This window comes from Anser anser, assembly GCF_964211835.1.
Source record: "Anser anser genome assembly, chromosome: 2".
NCBI lineage: Eukaryota > Metazoa > Chordata > Aves > Anseriformes > Anatidae > Anser > Anser anser.
This window is the reverse complement of record NC_139721.1, coordinates 109,514,004-109,529,132: the sequence shown is the minus strand read 5'-3', so window position 1 is coordinate 109,529,132 and position 15,129 is coordinate 109,514,004. Positions and strand designations below refer to the sequence as shown.

At 42.3% G+C, this 15,129-nt stretch overlaps 1 protein-coding gene and 1 long non-coding RNA gene across 2 annotated transcripts in view; both read left to right on the top strand.

Moving 5' to 3' along the window:
• JARID2 (jumonji and AT-rich interaction domain containing 2) overlaps positions 1 to 15,129 on the top strand; it is a 211,172-nt gene that overhangs the window by 12,451 nt on the left and 183,592 nt on the right. The window lies entirely within an intron of this gene.
• LOC310895452 overlaps positions 4,806 to 15,129 on the top strand; it is a 32,774-nt gene continuing 22,450 nt past the window's right edge. Inside the window, exon 1 of the long non-coding RNA XR_014580700.1 lies at positions 4,806 to 5,175. This is a non-coding gene — a long non-coding RNA (uncharacterized lncRNA). The remainder of the gene's footprint in view (positions 5,176 to 15,129) is intronic.

Here is a 15,129-nt window from a genome sequence, read left to right as displayed (position 1 = left end):
GAGCGTGAATGTGATTTTCAGCATAAATTTGTTAAGAAAAATATGGTCTCTGAAAGTCTTCTGGGTAATATAATTTCTTTATATCTTACTTAGATTTTCATTATAATACTACTTTAACTGGCTCCTATGAAGGCTGGTGGTGTATCATCCAGCAGGAGAAAATGTGTTTATGATGTAGGTAATCATTTTTTCCCCATCACAAGCATCTTTTCTTATATCCTTGTTGATTCCTCTTCCTTTTGTGGTGTCATTTTAAGCCCATTACTCTTGCAGTCAAGGATGCAGTAAAATTAATTCCCTGTGGGCATTTTGGAAATTACTGGTTCGCTAATTTGGATGGAGGAGAGCGAAGGGATAAACTATTATTTCTTTTCTTTACCAACTTGTCTCAGATCCTGCCAGGGATGAGTCTGGCGTTTTCTCCCCGTACAGACAGCCCATCTGTTAATGCATAATAACCCTTGGTGCCTAATGACTGTTCAGGCCGTTGCTGCTAGGGTTTGCTTCCCGCTCCAAAGGGGATGAGGAGCAGTGTTCCTGCATGCATGCCTGTCCATACATGTCCAGTTTTCCCCTACAGAATAGCGGCGAGTTGACCACAGGGATTCCCAGCAAAGTGGTCATCTCTTTTTTTTCTGAAATTAAAAAAAAAAAAAAAAGAAAAAGATTTTTTTTCTGAACTTGCCTTTGGTTCTTTCCTTCTGTCCTCCTTGTGTCCCTGTCCAGCTTGCATGACTGTGTGTAGCTCTGTGGCACCGACCGAGGGACCGCCTGGTTATCAGCTCTGCAGAATCCGTCTCCTTCCCATGTGCTCTTTTCAGGGCCACTTCAAAGAGTTGTCATTTTAATCACCTGCACGCTACAAGCATGACTGCAGCTACATCTGGGACTTTGTCAGGGAAGCATGAGCCTAGCGTGCTCAGCCCTGGAGAGCTCACCTGCCCTCCAGCAGTTTGTGAAACCGAGGTTAGTATAATGTGAGAAGAATGGCAGGGATGTGTATCCGTGGTCGGAGTCGTGCTCATGGCGGGGATAGCTTGTCCTGTGTTCCCAGTTAGGTCCTGCCACTGCCCCCGTCCCTGTCTTTTGCCGTCTCAGCAATACTTTTGCTGCTTTTACTTTGGTTTTCTCCCCCAGTTATAGTGCCGTGGTCGTGTTTTCAGAAATAGCTGATTTACAGCCTCAGTAACAGGCATGATGGCTTCCTAGAGAAGTGCTTCTCCATCTTGTACAGTGGAAGAATATACTTCAGCTCACTATGCTGTTGTCTTTGGAAGAGGATTTTGAAGATGTTTGTTCAGGCAGGCTTTTGAAGGTTTTCTAGTACTCGCTCTTAACTATCCTATCTATGGGTGATTTATCACCATTCTTCTGTTTCCACGAAGCAGTCAGTTGCATCTGGGTTGAAAGGTTATCCTTTTTCTTTAAATGGCTTTATATTGTGCACTACTTCTTCCTTCCTTTATTCCATGTTCCCCAAACATCCAGATATTTTTTTTTCCATCAGAAGGACGCAGTATTTTAATCAGGAACTCACATATTGCAAAGCCGAAGCAAAGCAGTGTAGCACTGCAGGTTTGAAAACTCATTATTCTGTGGAAGAATGGTCTTAGGATAGTTTTCCAAATGCAGCTTTGAAAAGTCATTATTCTGTGGAAGAATGGTCTTAGGATAGTTTTCCAAATTTCCAATCCACTGACTTTCTCAGTGATTAGATCACCTTCTTCAATGAAAGCAAGGATCTTCAGTGAATCCGAGGGAGTTAATACGTAGTTTAATTTCAACACAAATGAACAATGTTAAGCCCATGTATAAACTATTCTAGTTAAAAGAAGAAAATCATAGGTGATCTCTTGAGGCAGCCCTTTGAAACAAGAAGTAATATCTTATACATTTTTAAGTATATAAGAAAGAAGATTGAATAGCTGGCATTATTTGAGACAAAAGGCTGCAAGAACATCTCCAAGATTGGCTGACTGTGGACGGCGTCTAGTCAAGAGAGTCTTGGTTGTAACAGACTGGTTATCCGGGCTCCTAAAACTGTCATAGATAAGAGAATATAAAACTGTCACAAACATGGTTTTAAATCTGTATCTCCCAGGTTGCTTTCATTTGTACGAGTCTCGTTGCTTTTAATTATTTATTTATTTCAGTCGGTTTGGTGGTTTGTTCGTGCAGGAAGTCCCCAGAGATAAACGAAGAAAATTTCCTCAATGAGTCTTCCTTTAGGTTCTCGAAGGTACGGGTATCAGCTTTCAGAGTCACCAGTTGCAAAACTTTAGCTGTCTTCACATATTTCAGACTTGCTTTATGCCACAGCAGGAGAAAGTTCTCCGGGGCGAGCTAAACACTGTACTGCTTCACTCCGTGGTGCTTCCCAGTGCCTGGCTTGTCTAATGCTGATCTGAGGAAACTGTCCCAACCCTTCTGTGTTGGTGAGAAGATGGATAACTTAGCTGTTCTTTCTGTGGGAGACTCACGTGCCTGGCTGTTTCTGGACTGGCCTGAAGATCTGCTTTATCATCACTCGTGAAAAGTTACCTCTGCCCAAGTTCCCTTGGCACAGCCAGTCTCTTTGTTATTGTCAGTTTAACTTTCTGGTGTGGAGCAAATATTACTAGAACTTAATAAACAGCTTGCGTTTGGATGACTATTACTGTTGTTACAGAAGTGGTACAAGGTTGGTTGCTCATTGATTTGTGCTTTTTGGCCATCTTCCAAGATGAAACTAACTTCATTACACAAGACTTTCAGAACAGTACAGAGCTGTCCATTTATTTCCTTCAACTGTTACTGAGCTGACAACTTGCCTTTGGAGGGTCATATATTCAAAAGCTGCCAATTGGGTCTTACTTCATTTTAGCCAAATGTGGCACAGAGCCTGAAGTTCATTCCCCCCCTTATTTTTCTTGATTTTTTTTTTAACCTTCTGCTCTCTCTCCCCCTTCCTTCCACTTCCCTTCTACTCATTTCTTCCTGCCGATAATACTAAAGGCCCAGGAACAGAGACAATGCCACAAATGAAAAGAATTAGGTTGTTTTTTTTGTTGTCGTTGTTGCTACCTGTAATTTTGGTTTCTGCTAATAAGACATTCGTTTCTCTGATTGTATCAGTTCTGCATTGTGGAGGAACACAGGGGTTTCAAAAATGGTAAATGAAAGATGGTTTTCATCTTGCTGTTTCTGCTAACCATACTTCCATCTATCTCTAAGCTGGCTGCTGATTTCCAAATTGCTCCTCGTGACATTTTGTTATCCTTTCCATGCTTCATCAGTGCTCTTTGCTGCTCCTTTAGCACCTTTACTCTGTAAGTCACCGTTTGGAAGCCTGTAAGAAGTCATCGTCTGAAAATCTGCATACTTGGCTGAGTAATCAATCCACTGGGAGGTGGAGAAATGGGGAAAAGACAAACCACACACAGTACCTGCCTGGGTACTCTTTGAGACTGGGAAGTGTATTTCTGCGGTGATACCCAGAGAAATGGTTTCATCGCAACACTGAGAAGCTGTGATGACAGCCTGAAGAGTTTTTCATGCTGGTGGGATACACCTTGGATTCTTCTCAGTGCTTTTCACAATACTTGGCAGTTACTTTTCCATGTCTTTGTGCGTTCTTGGAAAAAGTGCATGTTTTCATAGTTCAGGCTTACAGAAGTGTTCTCAATAGCCAAGCAAGATGAGCTGAATATTCTGTTTTATAAACAAAGTTTGCACAGATGTTGACCGTATTTGCCCAAGGTCGCGTGGTGCAGCTGTAGATGAACCAGGGTCAGATTGGAAGGTTCTCAGCATACATGCACGTGTCTTCCTTGTAGCACATGTTGTAGACAACTTTATTTGGATCCCTCTGGCCCCTCTTTTAAATGTGATGTTAAATGCGAAGAAAGACTATAGAGTTTCAGTTCTAAAACAGTGCATTCTGAGAACTCTTTTCCAATTAACTACTTTCAAATTAATTTTTCTAACTACTTCCCAACTCTTTGCTCACTACGCTTTTATGCATTTGTAAACTAGAAAAATAACGTCATCAATATCTCTCAGATTCCTTCCCCTCTCAAGATTGATAATTTTTATAGTTATTTTAACTTCTAGTTGTTTATAGGTTCATTTTATAGAAGTTTGTTTTATAACTTCAATGGGGCTTATTTCTTAATTTCACTTTGTTTCCTACTTCAACAATTTTCTGTAATTACCTGATTCACTGTGGTTGTGTGTAAATGAAACTATGAAATCTGGTGTCAATTAGCAATCAATATGAAATCTGGTGTCAATTAGCAATCAATGTGGTATCCATATTTTTAAATGTTATAAATTGCCTATTAGTGCTAATTTTACAGGGCATCTCTATCTCAGTTCTTAATGTAATGCAGAATATTTTACAATAATGCCTAGGTTAACAATGATAGTCTTGCTGTATTGTGCAAAAAAGGCTTCTGTGCAGACCCAGCTGGGTTTCAGGCTTAATTCATTGCTCTATGGTGGGATCACCACAGCTGCTGTGGGGCCTTTACAAATGCAAAAAAGCTGTCAGTGTTTGTTTCATCAGATGCATAAGTGATGAGGCCAAGTTGAGGAATCCATTCCAGTGTGCGGTGCGCATGCTGTAGGCATTATTGTTTACAGAATTAGTGTCTTAATGCTTTAAAATACTTTGTGCATATTTTGCCTTGGAGCAAAATATTTTAGGAGTAAGACGGTTTCAGGATCCTATTCAGTTTAGTCCAGTCTTTTAACAGCCTTTGGCTTGAATCGTGTAAATGTGCGTAGCTGAATTACTGTGTGCTGTACCTGGTTTTGTTGTGAGTAATTCAGTTCTCCTCCTGACTTGTTTTCTTTCTTTCTTTCCTTTTTTTTTTTTCCCCCTGCTAGAACTTTAATTATTATAAGCAAACACAATCAAATAATTGCAGAGCTTTAATGCAGATTTTTTCCCCTCTTAACTGTCAACAGGATGAGTTGCACTAACAGTCTCCTACGGTCCCCAGAAGTCAGAGTATTTCTTTTGGCTGTCAAGGCTTGAACAAGCTTCCTTCCAGCCAATTAGAGAGTAACGATGATTGGTTTCAGAGGGTGCCTCTTAAGAATGCAAAGCATGCCTACACTGTGGGGCTGAACACACAGTTTCTGCACCAATGCTGCCTTCCTTTGCTTGAGGCACCAGGAATGTAACATGGAGTAGGTCTTTTGCTTACATGATGCCAGACTGCCTTTTTTTTTTCCTTTTTTTTTTTTTTTGGGGGGGGGGGGGGGGGGAGGCTGTTTGGTTCTTGAATTGTTTTTTCTCTCGGAGCATTCATGTGATCTTTCCGTCTTTGTTGCAGTCTGTTGGCTGCGTGCACGAGGTTTCATTAGGGCACACCACCGTTCCCCGTATCGTGTAACTTCACTGATAATAGGCATTGCAGGAATTTTAACTAATGCGCTGGTTAAGCCGTTGTCGCTACGATTTTATTAAATGTGCTTGCAGCATGGAATTTTGCTAATGCTGCAGTGATCTGTTATGCAAATTGAATGTAAAAATGGGCTGGTGGGGATTTGTTTGCTGTGTGTTGGAGACCTATCTCTCTTCCATTTGGAAATGAAGCAAGTTAAATAGTGATGTGGAAACGTCCACACAGTCTTTGCTTTCCTTGTTGGGGGGTGACACTGTCACTGGAGGGGCCGAGCTCGGTTTGTAGGGAGGCATGTTTGGCTGCAAACGTGCTCGCTGCTTGTCAGCGTTTCAGCAGGCATGTGCTGGGCGAGTCGCACAACGTGAGTTTAGAGTAGCTGAGGCACAGCCGTGCACAAATTAGATTACGAGATTTATTCTGGCTGCTTGACATGGGCCAGGCAAAGCTGTGGTCTTTCTCAGTTCAGCTCCGCTGCTGTAACGCGGGCGGATTCCTATGGTGGGCAAACGGTGTCTCGCTTGGCGCGTGGCTGGTGATATCAGCGTTAGCTGGCCGAGCTGCTGGCCTGCAGCATGTTCCCAGTTGAAATCCGCGAAGAGAGGATGCTCCCGAGTCCTCGAGTCAGGGGCGGGGGCAGCTCGCCTTCCTTCACAGGGCTGCGGCCTCGTGCAGCAGTGGAAGGAAACCCCTGCCTGGCAGCTGATGCCCTCTCTCCATCCCCTTCCTGCACCTCATTTACAGGAGCTGCCGTTTATGTCCCTGGGAGTGCCTGATACCGTTCTGCCATTCCACGGAGGTGGTGCAGGGAGCTGGCGGAGCTGAGCTCTCCGTGCTGGGTCCATCCCTCCTGTTTATAAACTTGGGTTTCAAACCTCAGTCGATGAAACCGCAGCGTGACGTTTTGTGTGGACTTGACAGCGATGGCAGATGGGCTGAATGTTTTTCAGCAAAAAAGAAAAAGCAAAACAAACAAAAAACCCTCACCTCCTTAGCAAAAGGTTTCTCCCTTTCCTTAACATCAGGGCCCTGTTCTTCCTCCTGTTACAGTCATTTAGCTTTGATTCTGTGGATGGAGGTAAACTGTCTGAAGGCATCGTGGGGCCTCTGTGGTTTTGGGGCAAAAAAAAATTCAGCACAGTTCAAAGTGCCCTTTAGTTCATGTGAGGCTGAGCCATGAAGCTGCCTTTTCAGGTGCACCCGTGGTGTGGTGGATAAGCTGCTACTTGGGCTCGGTCTTTCCTGATTGTTTTTGGATAATCGTCAGATCTTGGTTATGTAGAAAAGTAGGAAGAAAAATAGAAAATACTAATGCAATTACACGTGTTGGTGTTGAGGTGTTACCATCTCTGGCAAATTTATGTGAAGCGATGTCACGCTGCTGTGAGTGAGCTTGAGTTGGAGCTGGTTCATGGGAATCTATTTCAAACAAAACCAAATTATCTACAGTGTAATTTCTTTTTAAAAGCGTGTATTGTTGTCTAACCGGGCTTCAGAAAAACTCAAATTTTGAGCCAAATCAACTTTGTGGTTTCCTGTTGCCCTTTGGGTTGCTGGTGCTGTGCCAAATAGTCTTGGTAAAGACAAGGCTTTAGTAGTTACATAAAGCCTTGGGTTTAGCTGTCCTGAAAAGTGTAGGAGCGATGTTTTAGGTGTAATTAAGCATTTTTATTACTATTTATTAATATTCTCCACCGCTCTGATATGCTAAGCTGCTAATGAGAAAGTAATGGAGATTGGGATTCTGGCTTTAAATTCAGACTTGTACTTCAAAAACCGATGCTTTTACCCTTGTCAGCTTTAATGCTGATGCTTGCTACAGCAGTGTCTGGAATGTATTTCATCATACTAGGCTGTGTTAAGCAATTGTCCCCTTGTTGGTGAATTGGCTCTTGATGGAGATTCAGAAGAGCTTATTTTAATTAGGCTTTGTTTGAAAACATGGCTCAATCTACTAATTGAGGTAGGTGCTACTTCCCTGTGGACTTCTCCCAGTGTTAATACATACTTGCTTTTTAAGCATACTATTTCTTCTGTCCTGTTTGTGTAAGGGAGAAGCAACTGTGTAGCAAGAAATCACTATTTTCTTCCTAAGATAAGCTACTAAAAAAATCTTAAAGAAGCACACAGAAACAATATCTCAAAATGCTCTGTTGGGAAGATGGATTTGGGATGAGCAGCGTGGAGGTTGTTGGGTGTTACTAGGTAAGCACCAAGGCTTTGGAGACAAATTGGCCTTTGGGAGGTGGTACTGAGCACAGAAAACACCCATGTATGCTCTCTGAGGCAATACACTTTTTTTTTTTTCCTTGATTCCCACCATCACCAGTGTGCTCACCCCTTTCTTAGTAATTTGAACGTAGGAGAGCGCTTCTTTCTGTGGTTTGGTTGACAGAAAGCATGTTCGTACGTGGCCACGGTGGCTGCTTTTCTGCTGTACAGCTCAGCTAGCGTTCAGGACTGAGGGAAGCACAAAACAAACTGAAAATCTTTCAGATGTTTTAATTAAAAGTGATGGAAGTGGAGAATTAGAGCCGCTTCTGTGCGAGGACGGCTTATTCAAACATGCGGCTTAACCAGTTAGACTGCAAGGTGGAAAATGCTGGAGATTGTATATCTGAATTAAGCAATTTTAATTTGGTCTTTCATCTGTGTCATTACTGAGGGATATCCTGCAGGCTGGTTTAATGAACTCAATCTAGAGGTGTGTAGAGGCACATCTCTTTGCTTGACAGCAGCAAGATGGCATGCTATGACTGGCAGACATATCTTCAGCTTGTGTAATTGTCTGCTCTTGTCATATGATGACAAATGGAGCGATGATCATATTAAACAACAAAAAAGTTCAAAGTAACACGAAGGCTCTGAATAAACTCTTGGAATCAAAGAGATTCTCACATGACAGCATGTCAGCATGGGTATTTTTAGTCTGAATTAATGCAGCTATAGGAAACTCCCCTCCCCCCCGTAGTATCGCCGTGTGAAGTTAGATGTCAGGCAGAGTTTTTAGCCTAAATTCCCCACTTCCTACAGGTGTGGGAGCCTGTCTCGTCAGCACTCGGTCTGTCGCACATGTGAGCAAAGAAAAACCGTCCCAGGTCAGCAGTTTGGAGCAGGGGAAAAAAAAAAAAGATTCTAACTAAAGTTTGTCTGTTGAAAGACAAATCTGTATTTTTTTTTTTTAAATGAGCCTCTTCCAAAACCAGATGCAATGAAGATGAGCTCATGCAGAAAAACTTCATCAGAAGCTGAGCATCGTTTGGAGTTGTGGCAAATACATTTGAGGGGAATAGAAATTCCCTTGTTTTCCCCTTTATCTGTCCAGCTTTCTGTCTGGTCGTGGAGACCAGCTAATGCACTTGTGTGCATTATGGTATGAGGTCATGGGGTCTAGTGAAGAAGTTGTCTTTTTGATCAGACAGAAGTCAAGTATCCTATTAAGAGAAATATTTTTCCTTTTGCAAGTGAGAGGATTCTGCAGACGGGAAACACCCTTCTGAAAATCTAGGAAAGTTGTTTTGAAACAAAATGCACTTTTAGAGCATTGGGCAACAGGGGCTGCGAAGTCAAGAGCTAAGGGGACAGAAACTTTGTTTTCTTTTTTCTATTTTTTTCTTTATTTTTTTGTTTTCAGAGGAAGTGGGACTATGGGAGCGTAAATAACCCCGAGGAAAAACAAGTGATACAGAATACCAGTTTTATTCACTTATTGGCTCTTAAAGTTCCACTTTTTCAGGGTGATACCTCTGACACAAGTTTAATTAAGACCCCCCCCCTTTTTTTTTTAGGTAATCTGATGGTGGGGGAAAAATGTTTTCAGCAATTCAAAAACCACATATGCTCCAACATGTGGACAGAAGAAAACTTTCTCTTCTGAATGCTTTATCTGTAAGCTTCAGAGAAAATGCCTTTATTTTTGGATTGCCATGCTTGTGTGATGGCCAGGCCCCAGCAGCACGTTTTAGCTGCTGTTCTCCAAAAAGCCTTTTTTAGGGCAGCTGCCCTGGAGCTGGGCACTGGAGTTCCCAGCTCCAAATTCAGTAGCAGCGCTCATGTCAAAACTGGCCTTAAATACAGCCTTTTTCCTTGGGCGTAAAAGCTTTTCCCATTGTTGATTGTGTTCGTAAGTGGCAGGAAAATGCTTTGTCGTTGTGCTTTCTGAAGTATCCTTCGTTTACTTTGTATTTGAAAATTTTTTTCCTGTGGTTCTGTAGCGGTTTAATTGCACTGAGAACAGCGCTTTGCACATGTACGCCTCATTAGCTGGTACAGCTGGGACTCTCAATTTCAGCAAAAAAGTAGTCTTAGTCAAAAGAGTGCCTGTGTAAAAATAGCGCTGTGCTGCTACTCAACAGTTAAACTTGGGTGAAATATGTCGCTTCACTACATCAATGTGCATTAAGCCTCTTAACACGTTGACAAAGCTTATTTCTATTATCTGTTTTATTCTTAACGTGGTACAACATACACCTTCTGCAGAAATCGACGTAGCTACTGCTTTGGTACAAGTAAGGCTGTATCTGTATCAAGAAAAATATACTCTTTTAGGTTAATTTTAACATTGCACCTGATTAGTTTATGTCCACTTTAAAAAATGTGCTAACACAGTATTTTCTGATATGGAGGAGAAGCAAAAGAGCAGGATTTGGTTTTGATTAATGCTCATTTCAACGCTGAAGAATCCTGAATTTTAGAATTGTTGTTGCAGGAAAATCAGTTTCATCTCAGAGCTACAGAAAAAATCATTTTTACTCTTACTGTACCTGAACGTTTTGATACAAAGGGCCATGGAGAGAGCTGGTAAAGCTGGACTCTACGTTGCTGCCGAAGCTGTGTTTGGCGTCTGAATGAACCTCAAGAAGATGTACTGCCTTTGGCCTCTTTCTAGTAGAGAAGAAAATTTAGGACTAGACTTGATAAAGCCCCAAAAAGAAACAAAGGTAATTGTGCCGATGTGCTTCTTGTATGGCTTGAAAAAGAGGTGGTAGGTTAATCAGAGGTGTGGTTCAGCATCTGGACTGCTCATGCAAAGGTGACAGGGAAGATGGAGGTAGGATGTGGAGGGCTGTAAAGTGTGAAACATCAGAGGAAAGGGAATCAGGCAAGAAATGCGAAGATGGAGGTGGCTGAGCCAAAGCAGTAGTTAAATGCGATTTCTATGAAATATTCTGACGGGATTCATCAATGTGAAGTGAAAGAATATTGCAGTAATGGAGAAAGAAAAGAGTGAGAGCCTTGCACAAGACGTTGTAGCTCCATGGAAGATTTAGAATCGTAGTCTGCAAAGTTTTGCAGGAGGAATTGGCAAGACTTATCCCTGGTATGAATAGCAGTGCTTACAGAGGGGTTTGAACCACCTGATAGCCATATCGTGTGTTGCGTGACAGGCTTTCACTAAGTTGCAGGATTTTACAAAACTGTTCTCACAGTGATGTGCAGTGGGGTGGAGGCTGGTTCTGTTATGACTCTCCCAACAGTAAGGGGAAGAGATTGTCAGCTCTTAGATCAGTCTTCACTTTGACTACAGAGAGAAAACATTTGGAAAAGGTAGAGGCATCGTCTCCTGGGACACTAGAAAACAGCACGTTTACCATGATAAAAAGTGAACTTACTCCACGCCTCAGCAGTGATTTCCACGTTGGTTTTAATCTGAGATTCATTTACACACAGACCGGTGTCTTAACGTGTGGTGGGTGCTGTTGTTGACTGGCTTGCCAGCACGCAGTTGAGTGCTCTTGGTTAACATCACTCATCAGCCACTTGTGCGATTGCTGCGTGTTGGTCAAGATGACTGCGCGGCGTCCTGTGGTTGAGCAGCATGAATCTGGAATTTCCTGTGCTGGAAAGGAGGCATCTTCTCCATTCATCCTCTGCTTCTCTTTACCTGCGTTACTAATAGAGTATGTGGGTGCGTGCAGATACACATACGTGTGCGTGGCCCAGGTGAGGGTATACTGTAAGGATTCTACCAGCCCGAGTGCAGTGGGAAAGCTCCTGTGCGGTAATATCGGGAAGGCTCACTTGGAAAGCAGCTGCTGTGAGGTTTCTTCCATCCCCCCCCCCTTTTTTTTTCTTTCACCCATGTTACTTTAGCTGGCTTCTACCCTTGTGTCTCTCATGTTCTTGTTAATCTTCTGTTGTACTTGGATGTGTCCTTCGATCCTATATTGGTGTCATTATGGGAGTATGGGATCCCAGCCAGCTTGCGGGGCCATAAAAGGGCCATCATGTACATCTGACGAGAAGAGGTTGTAACCCATTCTGCATGCCTTGTTGTAAATCTTAGTTCAGGACTATGTGAACAGACTTGCTAAAAAAAATAGTCTGGTAAACCATCATTTCGTTCTTCAAAATAATACGCTGCATCTTTCCTTCTTCCTCTTTTCTCCCATCTTCTGCCCTTACCCCTTCACAGAAATTCGCTTTCACAATTTCAGTGTAAAAATGCGTCTCTAGACTATTGGGCAAGGCTTGGGGAATCCTTATCCCTGTAGTTGACGCATTATGGTGCATTGCCGTTATTTATTTTACAGCAGCTCCCAGGACTCCCAAAGCCTTCATAGCTTGCCTGTCGCTTCTAGGCTAGTTGCAGTGGCTGGCATACTGACTTAATACGAAAATGTGTTAATTTCACAGCATTTCTGATCTGATTCTGAAGCCCCCTATTTGTATTGGATTCATGTAAATATTTTGGGAAGGATCTTTTTCCATTCTGTAGGCAGCAGTATTTAACCAAAATACCAGTAGGTGATAACTAGGGGCAGGATTAGTCCCTGCCTTCACCTACAGATGGTAGGTTGAGTGCCCGAAGGATAAAAGCGGTACAGCCAAACGCTTCTGCTACTTACTTCAGTGTCATTTATAGAATTTTGAACTGTGTGCTAAGGAAGAATAAAGAGAACATAAATGTATTATTGCTCCTCTTATAACACTTCAGTAGGATAAAGAGAGAGAGAGAAAAAAAACTTCAATAGCTGTGATGATAGCCTGCCAGAGTAAATGTTGGCTCAGAAGCAACTGTGGTAATGTAGCTTTTTCCCTAAATCTGTTTGCATTAAACTACAGCGGGGCCAGGCTGAGAAGTGAGTTTCTCTGCAGTGGTGTCTCTGGCTCCAGAGCGGGCTGGGCTGTGTGCTTCCCCCTTCCTTGGCATCCCTCTCAAGCCCTTGGGGCTGAGCAGGTGAGGCTGGATGTTCCATCAGTCTCTCGGGTGACAATAGGGCAATTTATCTCGTGCCCAATGCCAGGGTGAAGAAGGGCATCTGCACAGGCAAGATTTTGCACTTAGATGTGGAGCTTACTAATAACATGGTAAAATAATAATTTTAATAAAAATACGTGGTATGAAGCATGCGGGCTGCCATGTGTCTCAGTCTTTGGTATCTGACATCTGGCTTTACTTCTGGATTGCTGGGTGTGAGTTCAGCGTTTGTCTGCTCTTACAGCTAAGGCGCTCTACTGCTTTTAGGACTATATAAATAGAGGAGCTGTTTATAGGCAGCTTCTGAAATACATGGGGAAGTGACCATTTTTAGCATCTTAATTTGAAACACGTGTAGATGCAAGTTACCATCTTATTTATTTAGTCTCTTTTGGGATCAGAGGGAGAGAAACATCTTCGCTGTGTACAAAGGCTTCCCCAGTCTGCAGAGAGATGTTCTCGCTGCCAGTGGCTGCGGTGGTGGCCGTGACGTGAACATCGCCCAGCGGGAAGCATGCTGCTGTTTTGCAGTCCTTTTAAGCTGGTGGCTGAAGGAGAGACTTTTGGTGTGGTCTTAAAGCTGCTCAGCGCTGCTTTGTCTAGTTCAGAGGTGTTAGGTTTGAGAGGAAGGTGTAGTCGAAAGGAGAAAACGTGCCTCGAGGCTGGCAAACGTGAAGGTAAATGGGAGACTGCTTGATTTTTAGGTTAAATTGTGGTTGTTACAGCAAATGCAGTTTCCTGTTCAGTTCCAGGGAGAAACCAAAAGACCTGTGGAAATAAATCAGGTACAAATACAACCTCTGGGTAAGAAACAACCAAACAACATTTGTAGTAGGCCTTGTGAGCATAGACCCACAGAAGTTGCATGGGCTTGACCTGGCCTGAACTAGAAAGGAAATAGAAACACAAATTCCAGAGATGCCCATGGTCTTGGATCTTTGCATCCATTGAAATTTCAGCTAATCATAAGGCTAGGTTTCATATGATGGAAACTGGCAATTGAATTTTAATGGATCTCTCTGGAGTAAATTTCCCCCTCATGGGATTCTTTAGTTGCAGTCCCATGTGCTAACTGGTATACACAGCGCTGTGACAAAATTTGGGGGGGATGGAGGGGGAAAGAGGAGAAGAACGAGAATGGATGGGGCAGCTAAGAGATGTATGTGCAAACAAAAAAAAAAATTGTGGGATCTTTTAAGGTGAAGGACACTTATTAAATATAGGTGATGAAATCATTTACCTTAGCATTGTAAAATGTTGCTGTCTAAGAATCAGCCATAGCAGAGAGGATTTGTTGAGGCTGTGCTGTTGTGGTATTGTTTAATTTATATACGCTCCTTCCTAATAAAACGTGTCAGTACTATTGTATGTTAGTTTGGTTTCCTGCCTCTCTCTTTCTCTTTAAGTGTTCTAGTTGGAGACAGGATTACAGTCTTGGGAACCTCTGTTTTGCACATGTCTGTGCACTGCTCACGAAGAAGCAATCACTGTAACTCATAAATATGTGCACTCGTCCTCCAAAGACATATAAAACATATTTGAGCTATAAGGCTATACAAACATTAAGCAATTCTGATGACGACATGCAAACCACAAGGGGGAAGCTTGACTGGCTCCATCTCTTTAGAACCTGGAAATGTTTGCATAGGCTTGTTGCTCAGCTGTGTTTCTTTCTTGGTAGGTAGGTAGGTATAATAGGCTTGAGTGAAGCACTTTCTTGAGATGTATAATATGATAAATCCTCTCCTGTTGGCCAGCTTTTTAGCTTAAAGTCTGTTTTTCCAGTTACCTTCTCCTTGTTCCTCACAGCTGCAAAAAAAACGGGTTTAAGTAGCGGCCCAAAGATCAGCACACAAAATCTGGTTCTCAGTCTGCAGAGGTTCTCCTGCTGGAAAGTGTACAAGAAATGCTGTGTAGCCTAAAAGAGATGCCTGTGTGTTATGTGGCACAAGTCACATGTGGCTTTATGGTCAGCCCATGCCTGCGCCAGAAGCAGTTTCAGGGAATGTTGCATAGTGCGTGGAATGAGGCTGAGTGTGATTATGGCCTGAAAATTTATTGCTGTGCAATAAGGAAGACAAGGAATTGTTTTTTTAATTTATTATTTTATTTTAAAACCAAATTTCAAATTGAATTTCTTTCCTTTTATGCTACTTCCTTTTTCAGATTTGCTTTATCGGACCAGAGAAGGAAGTAAATTGTTTTAATTTCTTTAGTCATTTTTCTTTCTGTATGTTTTGCATGCTAAAATGTTTCTCCTATACTTTAACTGCAAACAGCAATTTTCCTTTTTATCACTGTAGAAAAATATTGTAGTGTTCTTTCCTCTCTCCTCTGTCTTCCGATAATTATGGAAAAACTGGCTTCCTAAAGCCAAGTCTTTACGTAAGTTCAATTAATCAGGAAATACTGTTTTAAAATGTTGTAAATTTGAGATTCTTTTTGTTGGGACATCTTGAGGCTGCAGGGTGTAGCTGGACTTAGGACTGGTCTTTGGACAGACTGGCAAGTTGCTTAGGCAGAATCGAACTGGTGTTG